This window comes from Balaenoptera musculus, chromosome 10 (genome assembly GCF_009873245.2).
Source record: "Balaenoptera musculus isolate JJ_BM4_2016_0621 chromosome 10, mBalMus1.pri.v3, whole genome shotgun sequence".
Taxonomy (NCBI): domain Eukaryota; kingdom Metazoa; phylum Chordata; class Mammalia; order Artiodactyla; family Balaenopteridae; genus Balaenoptera; species Balaenoptera musculus.
In genome coordinates, this window is record NC_045794.1 from 713,358 (window position 1) to 725,939 (window position 12,582).

Sequence of the window (12,582 nt, forward strand, 5' to 3'; positions counted from 1 at the left end):
GACAAACAGGGGAAAAGCTTGGAAGACTCAGAGCTCAACATGCAAAATTTCAACAATGCCCTCATTTTTAGCGGGGTACCCCCATCCTTAACGAGGCCAGAAACCGCTGCCTTCTCCGAAAACAAACCTGTAGTGCTCTGCGGAACGGAGAGCGGGAAGGAGGTCTGTGGCTCTCGATTTTTTGGTGTGCTTTTGTTTTTAAACGGCCTAGCTTGCCTGGCTGTTTTTCTTTGAAAAGCTTTGGGTCCTTCCTGCATTCCTCCTGCTTGGGACCCACCTCCACTCCTTCTCTCCGCAGCGAGGTCGTTAACCTTCCTCACTGCTGGTTGAAGATTCTGTTTTTTTGATACTTCCAAATTATTAGCACTTGTTCCAAAAATATTTTGCTCTTTTCTCCACTCCTGTTTTCTTCATCCTTGTGGATCTATGCTTTAAAAAAAAAACACCTCTTCTGCTGTCATTTAGTGGGGTTTAGGAGGGGAGCCGAGGTTAATTCCTGGGCTCAGTCTGCCTTTGCTACTGGAAATCAGTCCATGCAGTTAGGAAGGTGCCCAGCTTGGAGGACTCTCCAAGCTCTCGCTAGGGACCCACATGCCTTGTAGTTTTGGTCATCTGGTCCCTCAGTCCACAGCCAACAAGAAGGGACACTTCAGAGGGGAGAGTTTAGAGAAAAGACCCTCCAGAAGGAGCAGGTGGGGGAGTTCCCTGGTAGCCTAGTGGTTAGGATTCAGCACTTTCACTGCCCTGGCCTGGGTTCAGTCCTTGGTCAAGGAACTGAGATTCTGCAAGCCGTGCGACACAGCCAAAAAGAAAAAGAAAAAAGGAGCAGGTTGACTGCATGGGGAGGGACAGAGAGTCATATTGATATAAAGCGTGTGTAGGGGCAGAGCCACTGAGAACAGGGCTGAGTGTGGACACACCTCAGTGTGATGGCCCAGCAGCTACACGAGGATAAAATAAAGGCTCCTGAGCGTGACCCTGACACGGTGTAAAAGGTCAAATTATGTTCGGTACATTCTACAAAGCCAGAAAAAAACATACTTTAGAAAGACTTGTGCAAGGAACATTACTTCCCCTGTATAACTGCATAGTTACTTTACAGTTTAAAAAATATTTCCACCTGTGTCGTTTCACAAACATACAAACCGATTTGGTAAAAAGCTTAGCGGGAGACACCTGTTACTCCCCCCTCTGCAGATAAAGTCCTTAAGGCTGAGGAATGCTCAGAGCTTTTTCAATACCACACAGCAGTTCTGTGGAAGCACTGACTTCTCTGCTTCCTAAGAATACTTTAGTTGTTAAAAACACAAGCTCCTGTATCTGGAAAATTCGTCTTATGCCTGATCTTTTCTGTCCGATGTCCCACCTGTGCTGGGGGAAGCTGCCCTGACGCCTGCAGACCCTCTGCCTTGCTGCCAGGGATGCGACAGGTGACCCTGCCTGGGGCACGTCCATGTGGCTGGGCAGGTTACCCGGTCTCCAGGTTCTCTCTGTGCTCACCCACCTGTCAAGGGGGCTGCAAGGATTCAGTGAGTAAATATATATAATTCTCAATAAGCTTTACCTATTATTATTTCCATTTTCTTAACTCTGGTGGTCAGAGACCTTATCATCATCTGTAAAAATGGTATATCCATCACATTAAAACCTCAACCTATATACTGCTGTGGGTTGCATATAGCAACAGCACATGATTCACTGTACTGGGGAAAAAGAAGTTTTAATGAAAATACCTCTCACGTATTTGTGCAGCCGGAGACCATCCTGAATCCGGAAAAGCTCTCCTGTCTCCAATTTGGGGGTGTCAACAACAAATTGGCACTTGCCATCTACCTCTACAAGGATTAAATCATGAGCCGCTGCAGCTGCTGACCTTCAACATCCCCTGGAAGGAGCTCAGGTGGAGATCAGGAATGAGGCCCTCTGTGCTCTGGGAGAAACTGGCAGAGCAGGCCTTCAGATAGTTAGATATTTTCAGGAGATGACTTTATGAGCCCGATTCTTGCATCTCATATCTAGAAAAGCACTAAGATCCTTCGTGGTGACGTCTGCTCCTCGTGACCAGCAGAAACCTGCTGCAAATATATGTTTGATTGCATGGACTCTTCACGCTTCACCAAAATCACATCTATACTGACCTGCCCCACCTCTTCGGAGCAGTTTCTCAGAGCTATCCGAGATGCTGTCTCCCAGGCCATAGTCCTCATTTTGCTCCACATAGAAAACTTAACTCACAACTCTCACACTGCGCTTTTTTTTTTTAAGTCTGCAGTTATGGCGACCACGGATAAGGGACCCGGAGTGGACTTCTCTCCTTCGCCTGAACTCTACGAGGAACCGGAGCCTTGGTACCAGCAAAGCCCCTTGCACGCATCCGCCTCCTTGGAGAGTCCAGACGAATTTGGGTGAGTCTCTCCTGGTTCACGGATCTCCCGTATTGGTGGATGATCCTGAGTTTTATTTGGCGGTGTAGCAGGCACCTGCCTCCACCCCGCAGTTGAAAGATACCAGGGAAATACCCACCCAGGTGAAAGATACTGGAGGGCAGGGCCTGGTTGAAAGATACCAGGGTTTGCCCAGCTGTGGGAGACTGAGTGGTCTTGGCTGAGTGGTTAGGTAAGAGGCTGATCTGATGCTTTCCCTCAATTCGGCTGCCTTAACGGAATTTGTTGGGATAAAGTGAAGATATTACACGAGAGCTCTGCTCCAAAGAGACAAGACTCCTCCCGGCGGGTCACAGCTTTCTCAGGCAACTGAGACGTTTACGGGAGTGGTGGAAGCAGCGTCCTCATACAGTGCCGTGGTCCCATAGGGAAGCCCACTCGTTAATTACAACACTTGCTTGTCCAGGGGTTGCAGATAAGAACTGGCCATTCAGCGATCTGAGCACTCATGGTGGTCTTAGACCGCCAAAGGGAGAAACTGAGGCACGTAGGAGGGCTGAAACGACTCTGGGGGGACACCTAGAGGAGGTAAGCTCACAAGCAGCATGCTGGCCGCCACACAAGTTCACTAGTGTTTTTTATCCCTGACAAATTCAACTTAAAAATGGGAAGTAGTATCTCTCAAACACAGAAACAAGGGGCGTCAGAAAGCCAGCCTCTGACTAACACCTCAGCCAGGTTTATACTTGCAAGTACCTACTTAATTGGGGAAATTATACTAAAGAAGATCTCAAGCTAAGATGGCCAAATTGGGGTGCAGCGATATTCCAGAAATGACATTTTTGTGTGCAGAGTTAGAAAAAGCTGGCCATAAGATCAAACAGACTGAATGGAATGCTGACTTTGATTGGTATCCGGAAGTTTCTAAAAGAGGAAATTATAGAGTAACTTCTTGAAACTACATCAGAACTAAAGCAGGCTACCAGCCCTCTGTCTCTGACTCCGTCTCTCCCTCTGCCCCTCGCACGTGTCCTCTTCTGTCTGAACCGCCCGCCCCTCGCACGTGTCCTCCTCTGTCTGAACCGCCCGCCCCTCGCACGTGTCCTCGTCTGTCTGAACCGCCCGCCCCTCTCACGTGGCCTCTTCTGTCTGAACCGCCCGCCCCTCTCACGTGGCCTCTTCTGTCTGAACCGCCCGCCCCTCTCACGTGGCCTCTTCTGTCTGAACCGCCCGCCCCTCGCACGTGTCCTCGTCTGTCTGAACCGCCCGGCCCTCGCACGTGTCCTCGTCTGTCTGAACCGCCCGGCCCTCGCACGTGTCCTTGTCTGTCTGAACTGCCCGCCTCTCTCACGTGCCCTCTTCTATCTGAACTGTCTGGCCCTCGCACATGTCCTCGTCTATCTGAACTGCCCGCCCTCGCACATGTCCTCTTCTATCTGAACTGCCTTCCCCTCACACGTGTCCTTCTCTATCTGAACTGCCCAGCCCAGATGCCATCTCTTTCCCTCTTCGAGCTCTTCCGTCTCCTGCTGCTCCTTCTTCCCCAGTAAAGGAAAAAAAATCCGAAGTGACTATAGCTCCCTTTAAGGAGAAACCTATTACAGGGAGAAATGAACCATCCTCGGTGCTTACGTACACACCCTGGACCCGAGCAGAACTCAGAGCCTTGGTTAAGGAATTTCCTGATCCAAGTCAGGATTCATTGGGATTTGCTAAGGAATCTGATTTAACCATCCGGACCTATGAGCCCGTGTTTTCAGATCTATATCAATAAATACAGCTGTTCGTTTCTGAAAGCAAAGCAAGGGAATGGATAAAGAAAGCAGAATGGAAACACCCCTTAATGGATTTTGAACCACAGGCTCTCACTGAATGCAAGAAATTAGCTCAGAAATTACTCGAAATGATCCCATAGCTTTTCCCAAAAACCGTTGATGTGACAGATTCAACAGTGCAAGCAAAGATCGGCTGAATCCTTCTGGACTATCATGAAAGGGTTAAAAAAAACTTCTAAGCACTATTCCGGCTTGACATCTGAATCATTCTCTAACCACCAAAATGATGCTTTGCTTAACTCTGCCTTTTTAGAAGGCTTAGATGAGGATTTGGCTACTCTAGTCAAAAGACACAATCTAGATTGGTCCACGTTATATACAAACACCCTTGTTATGTTGACTGACCAACTTTTCAAGACCATAAAAAAGAAAGAGAAGGGGATATCTACAAAAATTATGAACCTTCAATTGTGCCAGTTAAGTACACAATGCTTGTCGAAGTTTAACCAACCCCCATTTAATTCTCTATCAGTAGAGAAAGCTAGCTTGAAGAAGAAAAAAAAAATTCTCTTCAGAATTCTGACCCTAAGGGAATAAGTCCTACTAGGTGAACCTGATTTTCTCTCCCTGTGCCTTGAGACCAGAGCTCTCAGGATAACTTATCTAGATCATCTCTAATTCCTGAGACTGAGGGAGGAAAAAAGGACGGGGGGAAAATTCTTTTTAAATTTAACTTACTCCAACTGTTATTTACAACTAGTGAATTTTATATTGTGATATCTGATTCATGACTAAATTTAGAAAATGAAGCTATGAGATCTCTTGCTGTGTCTGTCTATACGTTTATGTGTGCATTATCTTTCTTCTTACCTTTGGGTAAGTGAGCTCTACTTAACTGGATTAAAGGAAATTAAGCACTTACATAAATTCTCAAAAAATACAGAAGGGGGCTTCCCTGGTGGCGCAGTGGTTGAGAATCTGCCTACCAATGCAGGGGATACAGGTTCGAGCCCTGGTCTGGGAAGATCCCACATGCCGCAGAACAACTGGGCCCGTGAGCCACAACTACTGAGCCTGCGTGTCTGGAGCCTGTGCTCCGCAACAAGAGAGGCCGCGACAGTGAGAGGCCGGCGCACCGCGATGAAGAGGGGCCCCCACTCGCCGCAGCTAGAGAAAGCCCTCGCACAGAAACGAAGACCCAACACAGCCAAAAATAAATAAATAAATAAATAAATTTATTAAAAAAAAAAAAAATACAGACGGTAACTGGCCAGAATTAATTTCAGGTTCACGTGAACTGGGAAATATTCAGTACTAAATTAATACCTGGTATTAATGTTTGTTTGTTGATCTAATTAATATAGACGTCTTTAGACTCATCAAGTATGATACTTTTACTGTGCCTAGGTTTAATATAAGTTAAGTAAAATTTTGTTACATCTGTTGCAAATTTATCAGCAAGGAAAGTAACTTGATGTGAAGAAACTTTTTTTTTTTTTAAAGCCTTTTTTTTTTTTAATTTTATTTATTTATTTATTTATTTATTTATTTATTTATTTATTTATTTTAATGCTATTCTTCTCTGCTTACATTCTTTTTATTTATGTATGTATGTATGTATGGCTTTGTTGGGTCTTCGTTTCTGTGCGAGGGCTTTCTCTAGTTGTGGCAAGCGGGGACCACTCTTCATCGCGTTGCGGGGGCCACTCTTCATTGCGGTGCGCGGGCCTCTCACTATCGCGGCCTCTCGTTGCCGAGCACAGGCTCCAGACGCGCAGGCTCAGTAATTGTGGCTCACGGGCCGAGTTGCTCCTCGGCATGTGGGATCTTCCCAGACCAGGGCTCGAACCCGCGTCCCCTGCATTGGCAGGCAGATTCTCAACCACTGCGCCACCAGGGAAGCCCTTTTTTTTTTTTTTGAAGAAACTTTTAAGGAAAGAAAATGTAAATGAGATAAGAGTTTTTAGATAAACTCTATTAAGAATAATTATGCTTTAGGAATGTTTATCTAAAATAGTCTCTCCAGATTTTGGTAACTTGAAATTCTAGAGTTGCTGCTAAATTAAGTTAAGTGATGGAAGTTTATTGAATAGCTAGGTCATTCCCAAATGAAATAAGATACTGAAACATTAATTACTGAACATTGGCGTCCTGTTACAGAGAAACTAAAGATATTTAGGACTGGTAATGAATATGTTTGGTGCCATCCTGAGACATTCTCTGTAAGAAAGCAAATGTTTTTAGACATTATCACTGGTATTTATACTCACCAGTCTACAAAATGCTAATGTAAAGGACAGTTCATAATTAATTACTTCTTAGTTTTCACAAGAAATTAAGGTTTTAAGAGCTGAGGATTCTAATTTAAACATGTAATTAAAGCTACTGGAAATAATAAAGGAAACATTTCAGTCTACAGCAGGAAAGTAGGATGTGTGTTGTCAGCAAAGAAGGTATAAGGAATGAAATTGCATTTTATTAGGAAAAGGAAGGAAGTCTGCTTTAATAGCTGGTTGCTTCTGGATGGAAAAAAATACAGTGATGGATACAGAAAATGATGAAAGTTTTGTGGAAAGTAGGCCCTGAGAAAAGAATTTTGTGCAAGGTCAGGACTGACTAAGTTTAGAGTAAATTTAATTCAGTAAATGAATTTTAAAAGTAAGCTGGTGCAAAACCTGAATTTGGCTTTTCTCTCTGTTAAAAAGACAGGTTTTCTTAACATGTTGAACTGCCTTTGATAACAGGTTTTAAGTTCTTTACCTTTTAAGTGATCTGTTCTTTATTTGTCTTTGAAATCTTTTATTGTCACTTTGGCTAAGTGAATACCTATTGTTTCACAGTGACCTATGATCCTATCTGACTGAGTGTTCTAAACCCTTTTGATATTTTTTTTGACAAAACTTCCTAAATCAAATTCTAATGAAGTCCTTTTGACCTCTAGCTAACTTTGGGATGCTTCAAAGGGCCCCTGAAGCATCCCAAAGAGAGATATTAAATTAATTAGGTTCACTTGGTATGTTAAATTGCATGGGAAGTATTGTCAAATGAGTAATAAATCTTCTTAGGTTATACTGTATGGTAAATGTTGTTAATATGAATATTCTAGAAATTATATGGAATTCCTCAAATTCTGATATGTCCTGGTAAAACATTATCAGTCATAATTCCTGTTATTATCTTAAAGTGTTGTATGTCACAGCAATAACCAAATTACTTTGTCAATTGCATTGCATTGTAATCAGATTTTAAGCATGCTTTCTTTTTTAATTTTGTTGTTCTTCTAGTTGTGGCGTACAGACTTAGTTGCTCCGCGGCATGTGGGATCTGCCCGGACCAGGGCTCGAACCCGTGTCCCCTGCATTGGTGGGCAGATTCTTAACCACTGTGCCACCAGGGGAGTCCCTTAAACATACCTTCTTAAGTCTTCTGTCATTATACACAGTTATGGTTTTATTCTGATGCCTTTGCAAAAATGCTTCCTCTTCAAGAAGATTTATAGAAAGGACTTTTGGATAAATACAAGTTTCTGACTTTCAGTCCATAATGCTGAACTGAGTAAGAAATTAAAGAATTCTAATGAGAAATCTGATGGCTTCATAAACTGTTAACAAAAAGGATTAGTTATATAGGACAGAGTGAAATGGTGAATATGGTCATCATTTTTATGGTTTCTAACTGAAAAATTACTGGTTTAAATCTGTGTTTTCCAGGTATAAGGAAAACCTTCCCCTCAAACTCATTATGACTTACAGTAACTTGGTAAATTATACCTTTGTAAGCAGGATTGACACATTTATCTTTTCTCTCTATCTTATCCCTCTGGAGATTGGAAATTCGTAGGTTCCCAGCAGCTTTATCAGATAAATTAGGAATGCTACCTCACTAACAGGTACAGAAATCTCAAGGTATTTTGGTGACCTTGAAAAGGGAGGAATTCACCCAGATCTGTTAGGCAAAATCTGTGATAAGCCCAGGGTGTGATTTTCCTAGCCCTGAGAGGTCTTTTAAAAGTTCAGTCTGAGACTCCTTAGAAAAGTTTCAGCAAAGCAAAAAAAGTCTATATGATCAATTATAGTTATATAAATCATCAGGCCAAGTTTATTGAGACCAGACTTATTTTTGCAACAAATTAGTCTTAATTTGGTTATATTTGGTAGAAGTGAGGGTAATTTTAGAGAAAAAAATATTACGTTTCAATGAATATTAAATCCTAGTTTTGTTAGTGGAGGTCTGTATTTACTAAGACTCAGTTCCGGATAGTTCCTTGCTGTTATATTATATTAATGTAAAGTTTAACTGAATTATTAAAAGGACTCTCTAAGTTTGTTTCTGAAGCTTATCTCAGTAATCTATCTTTAGATGAAGATCAGATGCCCCATGACCTGCGACCAGGAGATTATGCATACTGGAAGAGACATAATTTAAAGGAATATCTCCAACCTAGATGGAAGGACCCTTATCAGGTACTCTTAATGAGCTCATGCACGCTGAAACTGAAAGGAACTGACTCTTGGATTCATTCCCGCTTACAAAGGGCCCCTACGCTGGACTGGCCTATAGAGAGGACGGCTAACCTCAAAATCAATGCTCAGAGGAGAAGCTGCACTCACACCAGGACGAGAAGAAGATGACTTCAGAAGTAGACAGCTTACCCAAGATACTGGACCTGATTCGTATAGTGTTTTCCTGACTTCTTGGACCTTTGCATATGAATCAAATGTTTTCCTATACTATGCTAGTTTTAAAAATCAATCCAACTGTTGGGTTTGTGGCCAGTTACCTGTGTCTAGTACTTCTGGATTACCTTGGTGGATTCTTCCACTCCAAGGCTCTGATTGGATAGCCCTTAGGAAATTTATTCTAGAAGAAAGAAATTATAGTCCTGTTCAGGCCACTATTGGTATACTAGGTGGGATCCCCTCACCTAGCCAATTAATAATACCTGCTCCGACCCTGGCCATAGATATGAATTTTCTTTTAGGGTCACTCAAGCTCAATCAGAACAATAAGCTAAGTCTCAATCAAAAATTTAACCTCCCGTTTACTAGAAGGAAACCTTCCACAATTATGGGATGGATTTATGTGGTTAACAACAGGTTATAGTCATTTAAGTTTAAAAGCTCCTTTATGTTGGGAACAATTAAATCATACTAAGCATGATCAGCCTAGGAACATTAGGAAATTAGGGTGGGTGCCTTATGAACAATGCCTACATATTATTACCCTTAGAGACTGTGATTGGTATGGAACCGACTGGGTCAGACGACCAGAGATTCACTGGGTTGCACCTAATGGAACTCAGTGGATTTGTGGTACTAATTTATGGCCTTGGCTTCCACCAGGATGGATAGGAAGATGCACCCTGGGATTCCCTTGGACTCAAGGTCATATACGTAACAATTTAGAGATGACCCCAGCTAATCTACCGTTGGTACGAGCCCTATGGGTCAAGAGATCTGTATTCCACTGGTATGACCATTTCGCAGCTATTTTTGCACCTTTAATAGGATTGGAGAACGTAATCGGCCATATTGAAGCCTTAGCAAAATTCACTCAACAAACTTTAAATGATTGTAATGAGGCTATTAGCCTACTGAATTCTGAGGTCTCTATGATGAGAAAAGCGGTGCTGCAAAACCGCCTGGCCCTTGACATCCTTACGGCATCTCAGGGAGGCACCTGTGCCATAATTCAAACTGAATGCCGTGTTCTCATACCTGATGAATCCTCTAATATAACACGTTTAATGAACCATATGAAAAATCAGATTTCTGCCTTAGTGACCCACTCCCTAGTCTTAACGACCCCTTCAAAAACTGGTTTGGCATGGAAGCTCTTGGCTTAAATATTTACTTATAACCCTATTAATGTTATTAGCTATATTATTTGTATTTTACCTGTTTTACAAAATTATTGTTTCTTGTCTTACCAAATGTGTGACTGAGCCGCCAACAAAAATAATGATGACGAGGCGATTTGAAGCAGTTGATCAAATATATAGTTCTGTATGCGATCAATGACTGTAATGGTGTAACTCTAGATAGGCAAAGATGCAATAAGAGGGAATTTTTTTTCCTGGACCATAACAGACTAGTAAGACAGGTGGTCCAGGGACCTTTGGTTACTGTTAATGAGGCCTAGTCCAGTAATAGCACACTGAGCGGCCTATCAGCGAAATCTTCGCCAGACCTGGGAATGAGCCTTCCTAGCACCATGGGACGAAATGGTCATGAAATGCCTCCCAAACCATGGTCGAATTTATGACCATGAGGGGGCCCTGTCAGCTACAAATTGGTACTTGCCATCTACCTCTACAAGGATTAAATCATGAGCCGCTACAGCTTCTGACCTTCAACACCCCCTGAAAGGAGTTCAGGATGGAGAGCTGAAATGAGGCCCTGTGCTCTGGGAAAAACTGGCAGAGCAGGTCTCCAGATAGTTAGATATTTTCAGGCGAAGATTTTATGAGCCCAATTCTTTCATCTCCTCATATCTAGAAGAGCACTAAAATCCTTCAGGATGATGTCTGCTCCTCGTGACCAGCAGAAACCTTCTGCAAAAATGTGTGCTTGATTGCATGTACTCCCCCTTCACCAAAGTCACATATATACTGACCTTCCCGCTGCCTCTTAGGAGCAGTTTCTCAGAGCTATCCGAGATGCTGTCTCCTGGGCTATAGTCCTCCTTTTGCCCCAAATAAAACTTAATTCACAACTCTCACGTTGTGCTTTTTTTTTTTTTAAGTTGGCAGGGGTCATGACCCACCTGTCCCTTCAGGCTTCATTCCGTGCAGGTGTAATTTTGTAGCGCCAGAAGGGTGCTTTGGTTCCCTTTTCTGGAGATTCTGATTTGAACAGAAGCCCAGTTCGGCTTCTGACGGTGGTCTTCAGGAATGTGTGGGACCAGCATTCTACTCTACATTTTACGGTCCCTGCACTGGCACAGCTGTGGTTGGCATGGCCTCACCGCGCTGCCCTGCTGGAGCTGCCATCACAGGCCACACCTTCTCTGCTGGACCGTGCCGCACCCTGGAGGCTGAGCGACCTCAGAGGTGACCGTAGCTACAGAAGTCCGAGAGGTTGGCCTGGACAGCCGTCCCGGACCTGCTGCACTGTACAGCCTCTGCTCAGTCTCTGGGCTCTGACCCTGCTGGGTCTCCTCGTTTCTGACTCTGTGTCAGGTATGCGCGCCCGGCCGGCCCCTCTGTTTCCGCCTAGCCCACCTGGGTCCCCTGCTCCCCCCTCCCAGGTAGATTCCACAGCACAGCACCTGGACCCCACCCCGGCCAGTGCAGGCCCCAGAGCCAAGCTTTTGAGATGTGAAAATTAGCTCCTACTTTTAACCAAAGCTTTTCAAAAGACGAGGTTTATCTTTAACTCTGATCTGGTATTTTAAAAATCTTCAGATGATTTCTGTTCAAGGTTGGTGGTCTGCCCTCTTACCTTCTGCTTTAATCAATGTTGTTGTTGTTTATTTGTTTATTTATTTATTTATTTATTTATTTTTGGCTGCATTTGTCTTCGTTGCTGCGTGCGGGCTTCTCACTGTGGTGGCTTCTCTTGTGGCGGAGCACGGGCTCTAGGCGCGCAGGCTTCAGTAGTTGTGGCTCGCAGGCTCTAGAGCACAGGCTCAGTAGTTGTGGCACACAGGCTTAGTTGCTCTGTGGCATGTGGGATCTTCCCGGACCAGGGATCGAACCCGTGTCCCCTACATTGGCAGACGGATTCTTAACCACTGCGCCACCAGGGAAGCCCAATGTTGTTTTTCTTTACTACTTGTTTTTTCCTTTTGATTCCTCTTACTTTTTTTTTTTTTTTTTTTTTTTGGCCATGCCATGCTGCATGCGGGATCTTAGTTCCCTGACCAGGGATAGAACCTGTGCCCCCTGCAGTGGAAGCATGGAGTCCTAACCACTGGACAGCCAGGGAAGTCCCTGATTCCTCTGACTTTTAAAAATAAATCTAGAGGGCTTCCCTGGTGGCGCAGTGGTTAAGAATCTGCCTGCCAATGCAGGGGACACAGGTTCAAGCCCTGGTCTGGGAAGATTCCACATGCTGCGGAGCAACTAAGCCCATGTGCCACAGCTACTGAGCCTGCGCTCTAGAGCCCATGAGCCACAACTACTGAAACCTGCACACCTAGAGCCTGTGCTCCGCAACAAGAGAAGCCACCGCAATGAGAAGCCTGCACACCACAACGAAGAGTAGCCCCTGCTTGCCGCAACTAGAGAAAGCCCACGCGCAGCAACGAAGACCCAACGCAGCCAAAAATAAATAAATAAAAATTTAAAAAATATATGTTAATCTTGAACTCTTGATGAGGGAGTTCTTAATTCCTATTTATTTTATCTTTAGAATTTCTTCCCACTTAGTAAGCAATGGCCTTTTTACTTCTTGGAGTGATGACAAGGGGCCCGGAGTTTC